We start from the raw sequence: 16,792 nt of genomic DNA on the forward strand, positions 1-16,792 counted from the left end.
GAAAACTGCCCAACAGGGGGCCCTTACAGAAACCTCCCGTTATTAGGCGTAGGGACTGGAGGATATTTAGTCACGACGCCTTCAGTCAAGCCATAGAACAGGATCCCCCAAAGCTTAGCGACAATTTGGTGGAGGCGTACAAGATGTATGAAGAATGGGTTCAAGGTGCGCTGGATAATGTAGCCCCGTGGACTCACAAACCCATGGCACGGAGCATGAAATCCGCTCTGTGGTTCACCGCTGAGCTACGCGCCGCTAAAACCAAATGTAAAACCTTGGAGCGTAGATGGAGAGTGGACTATGCCCCCTCACTACGCGAAGTCTATAAGAGTGAACTTAGATTCTACCACAGCCAGATCAGGAAATCTAAAAGAGAGTACTATAATAACAGGATAGACTCTGCAGAGAATACATCGAAAGAGCTCTTTATGATTCTGAAGGAACTCTCCGCCCCTCCAGCGAGTTCAGGGGAAGTCCCCCCCACGACCGAGTCATGCAATGAGATCGCAGACTTCTTTATAGGGAAGGTAGAAAAGATCTATGCTTCGTTTCAGACTAATTCTGTTGCTACCAATCCGCCCGACCCTAACTACGGAAATAAGGTCAGAGAAGAACTTAGGAAATTTGTGGTTCCCCAAACTGAGGAGCTTATCAACATCCTATCGGACATTCACTCGGGCTCTCCCCTAGATGCGGTACCAGCGAGAATCCTCCGAAGTCATCTTCCCCAGGTAGCGAAGCATATAGGCAACATGGCCTCGCTTTCCTTCCATGAATGTCTAGTTCCGGAGAGCTGGAAACTGGCCCAAGTCGTCCCAATAAAAAAGAAAGCCCACATAAGCATAACGCAATTAGACAACCTAAGACCAATCTCCCTCCTCCCCTACTGTGCGAAGGTAGTAGAAAAATTGGTTAACCGACAGCTGGTGAGCTTTGTGGAGGAAAACTTGCTCCTTCACACGTCTCAGTCGGGTTTCAGAGCCACACACTCGACAGAGACCGCCCTCCTCCTATCGACAGAATTGCTGCGGAGCCAGGCGGATGAAGGTCACACGGCCGCACTGGTCCTATTAGACTTAAGTCCGGCGTTTGATACCGTATCACACCCCGTATTACTGGACCGCCTGAGTGAAAACGGAATAACCGGACCTGCACATGAGTGGCTGGTATCCTTTCTTAAGAACAGGAGATTTCAAGTGCATTACCCACCATGTAAATCCAGTGTAAGGTGTCTCAGGCAAGGGGTTCCACAGGGCTCGATTTTGAGCCCTACATTATTCAATCTGTACATGGAACCCCTTGCCAAACTGGTAGAGTCATATGGTGTTGCAATAGTCTCCTATGCAGATGATACACAACTGGTGATCAATCTGTCCCGTGATCCAGTTGTGGACGCTGAGAATTTCTCGGCCTGCCTTGTGGCACTTGACGGTTGGATGAAACAGAACTGTCTCTGCCTTAATGGTAACAAGACGGAAGTTCTTATTGTAGGTCCCTGTCCTTCCATCTGGACCTCTGCCTGGTGGCCCACTGAACTGGGCTCTGTCCCGGCCCCAGTAGACACAGTTAAGAACCTTGGCTTTCTTCTCGACTCTAATCTAGCCTACACCAATCATGTTGGTAAGGTCGCGGGAAAATGCTATGGACTTCTGAAGGTCCTGAGGAAAATCCTGGACCTATTGCCCCCCAGCTCCAGAAAAACTATGGTACACGCATTGGTCACCTCCCATTTAGATTATGGGAACTCCCTCCTATGTGGACTTAGCAAAAAAGGCCTAACACAGCTACAACGCGTCCAGAACGCAGCTGCTAGGCTGGTCCTTAACCTCCCTAGGAGAGCCTCTGGGAAACATGCATTACGCTCCCTGCACTGGCTCCCAATAAAGGAAAGAATCAAATTTAAAACTATGTGCATCACCCACCGTATAGCTCACAAAAAAGCACCTCCATATCTTCAGGACCTGCTTCCAGTCTATCGCCCCTCACGTCCTTTGAGGTCGATGGGCAGTATGCTATTAGTGGTGCCTCGGATACATAGAGCAAGGATGAGAGGACGCTCCTTTAGACACCATGCCATCAATGACTGGAATAACCTACCTATCGAATTGAGGATGGAGCTGTCTGAAACCAGGTTCAGACAGAGGCTGAAAACCCATCTTTTCCCCAAGATAAATTCAGCATAGTACGCCCGTGTCCCTTTGTTCACCCTCTGTGAGCTAAGCTGAAGAGATGTAGGTAGGGCTGTCAGCGCGGGGACACACTGTTCTCTGTGCAACCAAGTGCTTAACAAATGTCATAAACTAAACTAAACTAAACTAGTCACCCTGCATCTGCAGGCACCATCTAAGAACTCTGCGGTTTGCTGCAAGTCCTTCCTCAAGGATTCGACGGCCCAGCTCGACGACAACCGGCTTCCCTGGCACCTCTGACCTCTACCCACGTCGTCAGCTCAGCTGAGATCTGTGGGTGCGACAAGACCTCGAGGGACCGGCCATCATCAAAACCTGCACGCTTTCTTAATCAGCACGACCATCAAAGCAATTCTCTGGTGAGTGCTCTGGGGTCCGAGAAGCCCCGACCCTGAGTAGCTCCAGCACCGAAGTGCAGCCTCCCAGCATCTCCACGATCTGCGTGGGGCCCTTCTGCTCGCTGCTCAGCACGTTGTCTGGTCACTAGCCGCTGGCTTGTGCCCTTCTTTGACGACATCCGACAACCAACGCTGCTGGTCTGGTTGCTCCAGATCGGCCCTTGCTCCCTTTTTCGAGAGGAGCACCCCGGACCCTCCTGGTCCACTCGAGACGCCATTTTAGGCCCACCACGTGGCCCTGAAATCTGCCAAGGCTTGTTGCCCCAATCCTGGGCCCAGCGACGCCGACAGCATCAACCTCCGTGGGACAGCTCGCATCTCCATCCGGGTCGCCGACAACGCCTCCTGGTCCGTGAGACTGCAGAGCCTAGCGTTGCCCACTCACCTAGTCGAGGTGACGGCCATCCGGTGCCTTCCTGGTACCCTCTGACTACTGACTAGTAGTACGAACTTGGTCCCCTCTGCTTTCAGGTATCAACGATCACTGATCCAGGCTTGGATCTCTACGAACTATTCATCACTGGTCGCCGGCCAGCAACTCCTTTTCTTCCGGCTCCTGGCTCGTCAGCGAAGACCCCCGACGCCTGTAAGACTTGTGCAGCCGCAGCCCTCGTGGCTAGGTAACTTCGGCATTTCGGTGCCTGCATAGCCTCCTTACTCTAGGGTCCCGAGTCCCTCGCTTTCGACTTGCCTTATCGGGTCCGCCCGAGACCACTAAACTTTCCGTGCCTTCGGGCACTTGATTTAATTGTGCACTTGAAGTATTTTCTAAGAGCTTTTGTTCTGTGCTTAGTACCCTGTCCTCATAAAGAGTACAGGGCTGTTGTGATTCTAATAAATATACTGTTTATTTTCATAACACTTGTGTGGTGTCCTTTCACTTGGTGTTCAAGGGGTATGTGATGGTATTACAGCTGGCTTAACACGCCCTCTAGAGTTTAGCCCGAAGACTGCTCCTATCCACGCTACTAGGATAGCTGGTCTAAGGTTGACTTACAACCAATCACCATAAGGGTCGTTTGGAACGATACATAGTGGTCGCTAGAATAGCGAACGCTGCATATCGGGCCAACTTCTCACATTGGTGGCCGCGGTGGGATTTGAGCTTGCTGTTGTTTTACCATGCGTATCCTAAGAATATCTTGTGAAAGATCACATAAGTACTCCAGGTACATATAACTTAGCTTAGAATACTCTGAGTTCTACTGAACCAGCTGTTGTAGCTCCTCAAGGCTTAGCACACCTTGGCTACAACTCTTAGCAAGGGATCAGTAGGTAAACCCATAGTGTAGGTAGGTGCATCACTTACACCACACTAGAAGCAGCATGTCAGACAAAGGAGGAAACTCTGAGTCTCCCCTTGTGTCAGTCGACCTTCCACAGGTCACCTCCAGATATGCTGCACTTAGCTTCCACGAGATGCGACAGATCTGTACATCTCAGAAGTTAAAACAGGGTGCAAACCCTACCATTCCGTTTCTGATTGGTCTCTTGGAGACTTATGATGCTAGGAGGGCGGGTAACACCGACCCTTCTCATCCAGAAATGGAGATGCCTCCCCTCGAGGGAACCCGAGGTGACCCTGACCTTATCCATCTCTCCGCTGAGGGCGAAGAGGAGGACGAGGAACTAGAGACATCTGGGGACGAGGCAGACAAAGGTCCAGTCATAGTTAGTCAGCTAACTCAGGACAACTTAAGCCGGCACGAGATTGGAGCTAGGGGACCCCTGGGCCCTCTCTCGGGCCAGCTTAACATTGGGAACGGACGAGTTAGGTCTCTGTCGAGAGGCTCTAACAGATCCGCTCGAACCAATGGCTCTCGAGGTTCTGCTCGGAGAGGGATGACATCACCTCAGAGGAGAATGTACGAAGCAAAGGAGAGGGAAGTCAATCTGCGGATCGAGAGGGAATAACTTGCCCTAGCCAAAGAGAGACTCGCCTTTGCTCGAGAGCAAGAGTTGAGTGGGACAATTCCCACTGGTGGCAGCATTCCCCCACAGGAACCCAGGAGTTTAGACACTAAGCACCTGAATACGATAGTGCCCCCCTTTAAGCAAGGGGACGACATCCACAAATGGATTACTGCTTTGGAGCGGGCCTGCACTGTACAGTGCATCCCCCAGAGTCAGTGGGCAGCTATCTTGTGGCTCTCCTTTGACGGTAAAGGTAGAGATAAGTTCCTCACTACTAGAGTCGAGGACGCCAACAATTACCAGATCCTGAAGAACACACTGATTGATGGGTTCGGCCTAACCACTGAGCAGTACAGGTTGCTGTTCAGGGATACCCAGAAAACTCAGTCTCAGGACTGGTCTGATTTCGTTGACTGTGCCACTAAGGCTTTGGAGGGCTGGTTGCTGGGCAGTAAGGTTACTGATTACACAGGATTGTATAATTTGATCATGCAAGAACAGATTTTAAACAATTGTCAGAACCAGTTGTTGCATCAGCACCTTGTCGACTCGGATCTGACCTTTCCCCAAGAATTGGGAAAGAAGGCAGACAGATGGGTCAGAACAAGGGTTAAGCAAAACCAGGGCCAGAACCAGGGTGGTCAGAAGAAAGCAGACCAGAAGGGTAAAGATTCGAAAGGGGAACAAACTGACCAGAAGTCTTCGACAGGTCCCCAACAACCCAAAGAGGGGGGGGGTCAGGCTTCCCAGAAAAAGAAGAATCAAGAAGGCCAATCGAAAAGGTGGTGCCAATACTGTAAAAGTAAAACTCACTGGTTTAGTGAGTGCACCAAGAAAGGAGGGCAGACTCCTGCTACTGCAGCCCCTAAGGCACCTGTGCCCCCTAGTACAGCCAGCAGTAGTAGTGCGCCTCCCAAGGGACTAGTTGGGTTAAGCTTGGGTTCTGAGGGGTGTGACAGCTTAGCTGGTACGCTCACTCAGGCTGTCCTTGTCTGTACAGGGGATGTGGATATATCCCCTGATGTCAGTCCCAATACTTTGGGCAAATACCGACAGACGCCTTTAATAAATGGAAGAATGGCTCAGGCCTATAGGGACACTTGTGCCAGCGTCACCATGGTGACACCTAACTTTGTGGACCCTGGACAGATCATGCCAGGTACAGATTTCCTGGTGACCAATGCCAGCAACGTCACTACCAGTCATAGTATGGCGATTATTGCTTTCTCCTGGGGAGGGGTAAATGGCCAGAAAAAGGTTGTTGTTAGTTCAGACCTCCCAGTGGATTGTTTGTTGGGCAATGATTTGGAGTCATCACAATGGTCAGAAGTGGAGCAACGGACTCACATGGAGATGTTAGGCTTGCCATCACACGTGTTTGCTGTGACCAGGTCACAGGTCAGACGATGCCCCACTGAACAGGTGCTGGATCCTGGAACAATGGACCAGACACCACCCTAGAAGAAGAGCAGTCGGGTTAAGGCTTCGCCTTCCCCCTTGCCCAGGTCGAGGATCAGGTCTCAGAGGAGGCTGACCTCCAGGAATTGCGGGAAACTGAACCTAAAGAACTCGAACTTGATCAAGTTGAGTTTCTGGGCTCAGGGGGACCCACACGAGACTACCTGGGGAAGGACCAGTTAGACTGCCCTTCTCTTGAACCCCTCAGACAGCAGGCTGCTGCTGAGGCTGCTGGGAACGCCACAGGTACCCACAAGGTATACTGGGAAGATGGACTCCTGTACACTGAGGCAAGAGACCCCAAGCCTGGCATGACCAGGAGGCTGGTCGTCCCCTTGTCTCAGCGTGGTTTCCTCCTTACCTTGGCCCACGAGATTCCCTTAGCAGGACACTTAGGCCAGATGAAGACGTGGGACAGGCTTGTCTCGCACTTTCACTGGCCTCACATGAACGAAGATACCAAGGAGTTTTGCCGCTCCTGTGTCACTTGCCAAGCCAGTGGTAAGTCAGGTGGCACGACAAAGGCCCCCCTTATACCAATGCCTGTGGTGGGGGTGCCCTTTGAACGGGTGGGGATTGACATCGTCGGTCCCATGGAACCACCAACAGCATCAGGGCACAAGTTTATACTGGTGGTAGTGGATCATGCCACCAGGTATCCTGAAGCTATTCCCCTTAGGACCACTACAGCGCCTGTTGTGGCAAGAGCCCTAGTTGGAGTATTCTCCAGAGGGGGCTTCCCTAAGGAGGTCGTCTCCGACAGAGGTGCAAACTTTATGTCGAGCTACTTAACTGCTATTTGGAAGGAATTTGGTGTCAACTACAAGTTCACTACACCCTATCATCCACAATGCAATGGGCTTGTTGAGAGATTCAACAGGACCCTAAAAGGGATGATTCATGGACTACCTGAAAAGCTTCGGCGTAGATGGGACGTCCTGATCCCCTGCCTTTTATTCGCTTACAGAGAAGTCCCACAGAAGGGGGTTGGCTACAGCCCTTTTGAACTTTTGTACGGGCATCCTGTAAGAGGACCCCTGTGTTTGGTGAAGGAAGGATGGGAGAGACCTCTCAAAAAGCCTGCAACCAACATAGTGGACTATGTGCTTGGTCTCCGCTCGCGGATGGCTGAATACATGGAGAAGGCATCCGAAAACCTTAAGGCCAGCCAAGAACTCCAAAAAGCTTGGCATGACCAAAAGGCTGTCTTGACTGTTTACCAGCCCGGACAGAAGGTGTGGGTGTTGGAGCCAGTGGCCCCAGCAGCACTCAAGGACAAATGGTCCGGGCCCTACACCATCCTGGAGAAAAAGGGAGAGGTCACCTACCTGGTAGACCTGGGAACTCCCCGGAGCCCCCACAGGGTGCTCCATGTCAACAGGCTCAAGGCATATGTCGACGGGAAGGACATGAGTTTGCTCATGGCCATAGATGAGGGACAGGAGGAGGAGAGTGACCCTCTCCCCGACCTGCTCACTCAGAATCCTGACGATGGGTCGGTAGATGGTGTTGTCTTTTGTGGCAGCCTCTCCGAACATCAACAGGAGGATTGTAAACAGGTTCTTCAATCCTTCCGACATATGTTCTCTCTAACACCCAGTCAGACCAATTGGTGCACCCATGAGGTTGACACTGGTGACAGCTTGCCCGTCAAGAGTAAAATCTACTGGCAGCCTGATCACGTTAGAGACTGCATCAAGAGTGAAGTGCAGAAAATGTTGGAGCTGGGAGTCATTGAACCCTCGGATAGCCCTTGGGCTAGTCCCGTAGTTCTAGTGCCGAAACCTCACACCCCAGGCGGTAAGAAAGAGATGAGGTTCTGCGTAGACTACAGGGGTCTCAATGCAGTCACTAAGACTGACGCCCACCCAATACCAAGGGCAGACGAGCTTATTGATAGATTGGCTTCAGCCAACTACTTAAGTACGTTTGACCTGACAGCTGGGTATTGGCAAATCAGGTTAGCTGAGGACGCCAAGCCTAAGACCGCATTTTCTACCCCTGGTGGGCATTATCAGTTCGTGGTGATGCCCTTTGGTTTGAAAAATGCACCTGCCACCTTCCAACGGTTGGTGAATCACGTTCTCACCGGGCTGGATGACTTCTGTGCGGCGTATCTTGACGATATTGCTGTCTTTAGCTCCACCTGGGAGGATCACCTGGTCCACCTGCGGAAAGTGTTAGAGGCTCTGCAAGCAGCAGGTCTCACTATCAAGGCTACCAAGTGCCAGATAGGGCAGACACAGGTTGTATACTTGGGCCACCTCGTCGGTGGAGGCCAAGTTCAACCACTGGAGAGCAAGATACAGTCAATCAGGGACTGGGCTCCTCCAACCACCCAGACTCAGGTTCAAGCTTTCTTGGGCCTGACTGGTTACTACCGGAAGTTCGTCAGGAATTACGGATCGATTGTGACTCCGCTCAATGAACTGACGAGTAAGAAAATGCCAAAAAGGTTCAGTGGACAGCGAGCTGTCAAAAAGCATTCGATGACCTAAAACAGGCCATGTGCACGGCACCTATCCTCAAGAGTCCAGACTACTCCAAACCATTCATTGTCCAAACAGATGCTTCTGAGTTGGGTGTGGGAGCTGTTCTATCTCAACTGAATTTTGATGGTAATGACCAGCCCATTGCTTTTATAAGCAGACGGCTGACACCCAGAGAGAAAAATTGGTCGGCTATAGAGAGGGAGGCCTTCGCTGTGGTGTGGGCCCTGAAGAAACTGAGGCCATACTTGTTTGGCACTCATTTCAAGATTCAGACCGACCATAAGCCCCTCCTATGGCTAAATCAGATGAAGGGTGAAAACCCCAAACTGCTTAGGTGGTCCATTTCCCTACAGGGGATGGACTTCACAGTGGAGCATAGACCTGGCACTGATCATGGCAATGCAGATGGGCTCTCCAGGTATTTCCACTTGGGGGGGGGGGGTCATGTAGGAGAGTAGGGTCTTCAATCCTATGATCACCCGGACTTTTTGCTTTTGTTTCACTGGTTTATGACTTTCTCGGGCTGTGGGCCTGCCAATCAGACCCACAGCCTAGCTGTTCTCTCGCTAAATTGATATGTGTACCTTAGGTGCATTACCCAATTGGAACTGGGCCACCCTGTCAGACCCTGTAACTCAGGGCATCGGTGTACCCAGGGCCTACCAGGGGCTGAAGCATGTATTATGCCACCCCTGGATGGCCATCTAAATCTGACACAACTGGCTGCACGACGGCTGGGGCCACGTGGCTTACTCGCCCGTTGCTGTAGGTGTAGTATCCCTATACCTAACCTTAAAATGGACACCCGAGTTCCTCTCAGTCACTCCTATGGCAGGCCTTGACAGTCCTGAAGGCAGAGTGCATGGAACCGTGTGAATTGGGCTCTGGCACGAGCCGAGCCCGGTTGCAGCTTGCGGGACCAAGACCCAATGGCTGTTCCATGATAACGCGTATCATATCGGTAACTTCGGTATCGCGTTATCAAGACATGTCGAGTAAGGTGTCATACAAATCGGGCTGCTGCCCCCTCACCAATTCTGGCGACGAGGTTAGCATTCCGCCCTGCTAGAGGGACACGACATGTACGTAACTGTGAACCCCGGTTAAAGTTAACTGAAGCCTCAGCTCCACAAAATGGACGCTGCCACCACAGACACGAGTCTGACCTCCTGCTGCTGGGAGTCCTTCCAGCGAGGAGAGCTTGGACAAAGGGTTTCCTGTCAAGGGCGGTGTTCGCACTGTCCCAGACAGGGTTTGTGTATTCTGGGTAGGTAGGGCTTTGCAAGAAGGTGACTGCGGAGTGGCACCCCGGTGCTCACTACGCATCTGCCGGCTAGAACCAGTTCCAGGGGCACGCAGCCCCTGACCTGGGGAAAGTCCAGCAGGGGGAGAGGGGTGTAACTACCCCCCTTCCTGGTCCCATCCTTAGGGCAGGACCTAGTCATGTACCCACCCCTTTCTTTAGGATAAAGGCCAGAGCGGGGACCCTTCCAAATTAGATCATCTTTGAATCAAGAATACTTTCTACGAAAGGACTTCGAGACTCTTCTCAAGATTTCTCCCTTGTGGCTAAGGAGAAGTCACCCTGCATCCGCAGGCACCATCTAAGAACTCTGCGGTTTGCTGCAAGTCCTTCCTCAAGGATCCGACGGCCCAGCTCGACGAGAACCGGCTTCCCTGGCACCTCTGACCTCTACCCACGTCATCAGCTCAGCTGAGATCTGTGGGTGCGACGAGACCTCGAGGGACCGGCCATCATCAAAACCTGCACGCTTTCTTAATCAGCACGACCATCGAAGCAATTCTCTGGTGAGTGCTCTGGGGTCCGAGAAGCCCCGACCCTGAGTAGCTCCAGCACCGAAGTGCAGCCTCCCAGCATCTCCACGATCTGCGTGGGGCTCTTCTGCTCGCTGCTCAGCATGTTGTCTGGTCACTAGCCGCTGGCTTGTGCCCTTCTTTGACGACATCCGACAACCAACGCTGCTGGTCTGGTTGCTCCAGATCGGCCCTTGCTCCCTTTTTCGAGAGGAGCACCCCGGACCCTCCTGGTCCACTCGAGACGCCATTTTAGGCCCACCACATGGCCCTGAAATCTGCCAAGGCTTGTTGCCCCAATCCTGGGCCCAGCGACGCCGACAGCATCAACCTCCGTGGGACAGCTCGCATCTCCATCCGAATCGCCGACAATGCCTCCTGGTCCGTGAGACTGCAGAGCCTAGCGTCACCCACTCACCTAGTCGAGGTGACGGCCATCCGGTGCCTTCCTGGTACCCTCTGACTACTGATTAGTAGTACGAACTTGGTCCCCTCTGCTTTCAGGTATCAACGATCACTGATCCAGGCTTGGATCTCTACGAACTATTCATCACTGGTCGCCGGCCAGCAACTCCTTTTCTTCCGGCTCCTGGCTCGTCAGCGAAGACCCCCGACGCCTGTAAGACTTGTGCAGCCGCAGCCCTCGTGGCTAGGTAACTTCGGCATTTCGGTGCCTGCATAGCCTCCTTACTCTAGGGTCCCGAGTCCCTCGCTTCCGACTTGCCTTATCGGGTCCGCCCGAGACCACTAAACTTTCCGTGCCTTCGGGCACTTGTTTTAATTGTGCACTTGAAGTATTTTCTAAGAGCTTTTGTTCTGTGCGTAGTACCCTGTCCTCATAAAGAGTACAGGGCTGTTGTGATTCTAATAAATATACTGTTTATTTTCATAACACTTGTGTGGTGTCCTTTCACTTGGTGTTCAAGGGGTATGTGATGGTATTACAGCTGGCTTAACACGCCCTCTAGAGTTTAGCCCGAAGACTGCTCGTATCCACGCTACTAGGATAGCTAGTCTAAGGTTGACTTACAACCAATCACCATAAGGGTCGTTTGGAACGATACATAGTGGTCGCTAGAATAGCGAACGCTGCATATCGGGCCAACTTCTCACAATGACCAACAGAGTTGTAGGGGCTGCTGTTTTTTTTTAAATTGGGGGGATAGAATAGAGCTCTTTAAAATGCAGACACCAAGATTCTTTGGGAATGTTTGGATCAAACGAGGTCCTGCCTTCTGGTTTCCCGGTATGAACGAGATTACAAAACCATGTCTGATATTACCTGTTGCTGGTTTTTCACAGAACTCCCTCTGTTGAGGTGCATCAGACTCTGTTCTTCTGTAGATAACTGCTGCACATTGTTATTGGGCTTAGTTGACTGCTATCACTGGAATACACCGCGGTACAGCAGGTCCAAACAGTGAAACGGGGTCTTAATTGTATGATTGAGGATGTCGGAAGTTAAAGTTTGTGATGATTTCTTTGTACCCTCTCTTATCAGGTGCAACCAACTCCGTGATTTCAAATCGAACAATATGTGCCTGTGAAGTGTTAATGACCACTGCATCAGGTCTAGACTGCGGTTCGCAGGGTTCACAATTTAGATTGAGTGGTGCAAGCAACTCTAAGTCCCAACAGTGGAACAGTGTCTTGATCCCACAATGGACAATGTTAGAACTGTATCTGAGAATGTAGATAGAGGTGATGTAGCAAGGATTTGCACGTTACAGACTTGCTTGTATCAATTGAACTAATCAATACGTTTGTGTTACCAATATTGCACATTTTACACCACACGGGGTGTCCCAGAGACGCTTGCCTATGTATTTACTAAAACGTAATACGCTTGCCTCTAAAATGGCCACTGCTTTGCGGGAGTTTAGACAGCACAAGCGTCGGTCATACCCATGTGATGTAACATACTCGCAGTTCTGGTGGGAAGTTGATGCTCATGCGCAATACAGCTAAAGATGGCCACTTTGTGTTCTCATATGCACCGAGCTTGCATCACCGCTTTTGCAAAGCTGTTTGTTCTGCACTTACCCTAATGCTACAGTTATTATTAAGTAAGGGATGTAGTATAGCAATTAATGGTAATCATTTTTTTTCTGTATTTCTAAATTGATTTCGCATGCTTTTCATGTATCGTATTCTTTGGGCCTGGGAGGCGCTTGTTACTCCATTTTGAAGAGCCTGTATGGTACTTGTCATGTGATGAGGGAAATAAAACCATGCAGCAGTGGAACCCAGCCAGTTGGCAACCTCTCCTAAGATGCTCCTGGGAATCGACCTGTAACCCAGCAAGACGAAGCTGACTTGTACCTAAAATTGTTACATTTGTAATAAACTGCTGTATACTCTATTGTTCACTGTACATCCTATGTCATGGGAAACTAGAATCTAAGGGGTGGGTACGAGAAATCAATATTAAGCCTGAGAAAGTCTAAAATTCAGGTGGTGTGATGACTTAACCTCCTCCTTTGTCCAATCAAAATTTGGGATCCTTACACTTGCAACATTGGGGGTGGTACACTGACCCAAAAAACAGTATAACTAGACTAGGTTTAGCTAGAGAAATTGTCCGACTTGTCCGAATAGCTGACCTGTCACTGACCCAACGCACTCTATAGGTGACTGATACAGAAAGCTGCGGAGCACTCTGTCCGAATTTACACAGACCCACTCGGGGTTTTGGGAAACCTTAAGTGCTGGCGAAGCACTTTGCTGGGAGGTTCGAGAACCCAATCGCGGTACTGGCAGATTCCTTGCAGAGAGGGAGTAGCGCAGGCGTTGCAACCGAAGCTGCAGGTGTTGCTTGTACCCCTTGGTGAACCTGGTCCTGATCCAAATACTGGAGTTATCCTGTCCTGACTATCCTGAGCTGTACCTGCTCGCCTCCTGGCACCTAAATCCTTGACGGTCCTTTCCCGCCTTTTCCAACTGACCCGTGGCCAGGGTTGGTCTTCACATTTGTCCTAGGTAAATATATAAGTCAGTGTGGGCGTTGACAGTATTTTGTGTCCTTCGGTAAATGCATATATTGCAAGCGTGTTCCACTCTCTACCCACCTTTAGCCAAATGCTAAATAGTTTCCATATAGTATATGTCCCTTTTCCTTACCTTCCCTTTAGGGAATAAGCTGAGTTTAATAGTATGTTCCCAACCTTACCTTGCCTATTGTGATTTAAGCAACACTGAATAAACAAATTGTATAAGTTTAATTTCCTTTCAAACTGCTAGTGAATTGCGAAAGTCTAATTTTATTTTAGCATGCTCCTTTTCCCCCCCGCCTTTAATCAAGGTTTTGAAAACTGTGATCTGAATTATCATCTTCCTTATATCACCTTCCCTTTAAAACGTTTCTAAATGTTAAGCATTCTTTGTTTTATTCATAGCTATACGCTTTTTCTAATTCTAGCTATTGACAGTCTCATTACTTTTCTGCTCATGACATATGATGATGATGATTAGATAAAGGTTTTCATAACTTCCAGAGTCTGTGGTTATTATAAAGAGTGAAAACATTTATTAAAGTTATATTGTATGTGTTGCCTACTTATTTTCACAGCTAGCTTCTTGATCCGTTGTGATCTTAGGTGCCTGTGACGAGGATTGGTAAGTCAGGTACATTGGAAATAATTAGAAAGGAACTGGGTTACTGGTAGTAGAGTGTAGGTTACCCGATTAAATAAATAAAAATACATTTGAATTTTTATGGGCCCAAGTGTGCATTTGTTAGTCGGGTGACCTGCGTGCTCTATCAGTAATTTTTCTGGTAGCAGTAGGATGGTTAAGGACTAGTTAAGTTAGGTAGGTTAATTGATGATAACTGTATGAATTATAATTGCTGCTAAAATGTTATTGCTGCTAAAAGTATTGATCAATCAAAAGAAAGTCGCTTTGAAATGTTATGAAATGTTTTTAAATGTTTATTTGATGCTGCTATATTGTTATATGTAATTAACACAAACCTGTTAGTGATGGTTATATGTTTGTCTGGAATCCCCGGGGGCAGAATAGCGAGTGGTGAGGAGAATCCACTTTGCAGAGAGGTCACTTGCGTCGAGGAAAATTAGTGCATGGTTAGGCAGAACTAGAAGCGCTAATTAGGGTTTTCTGTATGAATAATTGAATAAATTATAGCAAAGAGTTCGCTGGCAAAACTTCTATTGTGATATAACCTAGTAAGGGTCACACGGGAGGAGTAGCAGGTTCGTCTGAGCTTGATTGATAGCAAAGGAGTTCACTAGTAAAACTTTAGACTTAGTATATATCCCGAAAAGAGTGGATGAGTTGAAGGAGTAGCAGGTTCTCTAATGCTTGAGTGAAGGGTAGGCAGAAGAGATCTATCCGTAGTGTATGAAAAGTAGACAGAAGAGGTTTACTTGCAGTGAAACAAATCTTTCCTTTCTAGACACTCGAGTACAGTGGCAAATGTTTTACGTTGTAAATTAAATAAAGCACTTGCACTTTAAGAAAATAAATTGAGTTTCCGTTACCTTGTGAAGGAGGGAGTCAGTTGCGGAGTTGCGCTGACGTCACTCTGTGCCGTGCTGGTATTGGTCGAAACAGCGGGTGTGTAGCGGAGCCGGTATTATAAAGGAGGGGTGAGCGCAGGAGCGTGAGAACTTGTCTCACGAAAAGGCCGCGCACCCATTGGTCAGATTTTTTTTGCAACACCGGGTTGATTGGTTGCTGAAGAGTATAAGACGCATTCGTATTGGAAGTCATTTTTGTAAACAGAGTATTTTGCTAAGTATATGTGGTATCCAACTCATCCCTAGTCTCGACCGGATCCAAGATAACAAGGTTTTGTGAGAGATCAGTGGAAAGGTCGTAGACTACACGGAATGTACGGAACCAAGAGAAAAATGACTTTGGTAGACAAAGTAAAGAACTATTTTAAGAAAGACAAGCCAATTAGAACCAGAGAAGGAGTTATTATTCCACCACCAAACACTCCCGCATCATTTATGATGTTTGACAGAGGATACAATTCTTGTGTATGGTTAGAAAATTGAGTGGAATACACTAAAGATGACGCAATTTTAGCATTCCCCTTAGAAGGTACCTTTAATGGTAGGATTTTATTTAATTTGAGGACTCAAATGAATGATTTACATCCCAGACCGAGACTTGCACAATATGAAGCTTTAGAAGAATGGGAAATAGAGGCTTTTGAGCGAGACAGACCCAGAATGGACAAAGGGTGAGCAACATTTTACCTGAAAGCCCAGAGAGAGACTCGAGAAAAAAAAATGAAAGAATGGAAACAGAACATGATAGTGGACGGACTGTTCCCAGTATTAACTGTAGATGAACCCGTAGGAGGTAAAAGGACAGAGAAAACTAGACACTTAATAACTGCTGGTGATTCTGAGGATGAATACCTGGAGGATTTATTAATGAAAAATCCACCGCCATATAATGAGGAATCTAGGTTCCTGAGTAAGAAAAATCCATTTTTTTGGCTTCCCTGTAATAGAGGGGCGAGTACATCTGATCCGACTGGTCCGTGTTTAGGCCTATCGGTAATGAGGGGTCGAGCACGTCTGAGCTGACTGTTCCATATTATAGGCCTTCCTGTAGTGAGGACCAAGTATGACAAATCCAAGTGCACCGAATCTTTACCCTCCCTTGATTCCACAAGTAGTACATGAAACCACCATGGAAAAGGTATTACAGGATCGAGAGCGAGAGGCTCTAGTTAAACAAAGAACAGAATTAATCCAGAAAATCTCCCAATTAAATTCAAGTCCTGAAGCTCTGACAATTCCAGTAACTATTGGTCCAGTTGTTCCTCTATACGGGGATAAACAGGCTAGTCCAAAAACTCCAGTTATTATGCCATCTGTAGTGCAGCCAAGAAAAGAGCCCTTAATAGTGGATGACCAGGCAAGTGAATGCGAATCTGTAATTTCTCTTACGGATCTACCCATTAGGGAACCGGAAAACCGTTCACAGAAAAAGAATACACCTTTAAGTTCAAGAGAAGTCCAGATTGAGTCATCGTCTGGTACTTGAAGTGCCACAGTAGTGACCCCTGAAAAAATAGACAGATGGACCCGAGAAGTAGAAAAACCAAATCCTCAGCCAAAACCATTAGATATTTACAAATTAAGAATAGAATTGGAAGAACTGATGGCTGGGAACGTGGGATTGGACAGATTAAACACCCGTAGCGAGGAAGAATTACTATTCATTTGCAAAAGTATTACCCGAAACATCAGAGTTTTCCATGAAAAATTTATGGACACTGCAGCTAATATGGGAATAGATGTCAGCAAATCTAAAGTGTTGCAAAAACCCTATAGAGCAGAGTTCTCAGACAAAGATTTTGAAAAGATAAATGTGTCAGGGAAAAAAGTACAGATCAGAGAATTACTGAACCTGTTACAGAAATGGGGAGATTTAGAAAAATGGAAAGCCAGGTAGGCCAAGAAAAACGAAGATAGTAGATCAAAACAAATGACCTCTGAATATGTTCTAAAAGAAGCGGATCAGGTGGAAAAACTGTATCCTATGT

Source organism: Lissotriton vulgaris, chromosome 4_2 (assembly GCF_964263255.1).
Source record: "Lissotriton vulgaris chromosome 4_2, aLisVul1.2, whole genome shotgun sequence".
Classification (NCBI taxonomy): domain Eukaryota; kingdom Metazoa; phylum Chordata; class Amphibia; order Caudata; family Salamandridae; genus Lissotriton; species Lissotriton vulgaris.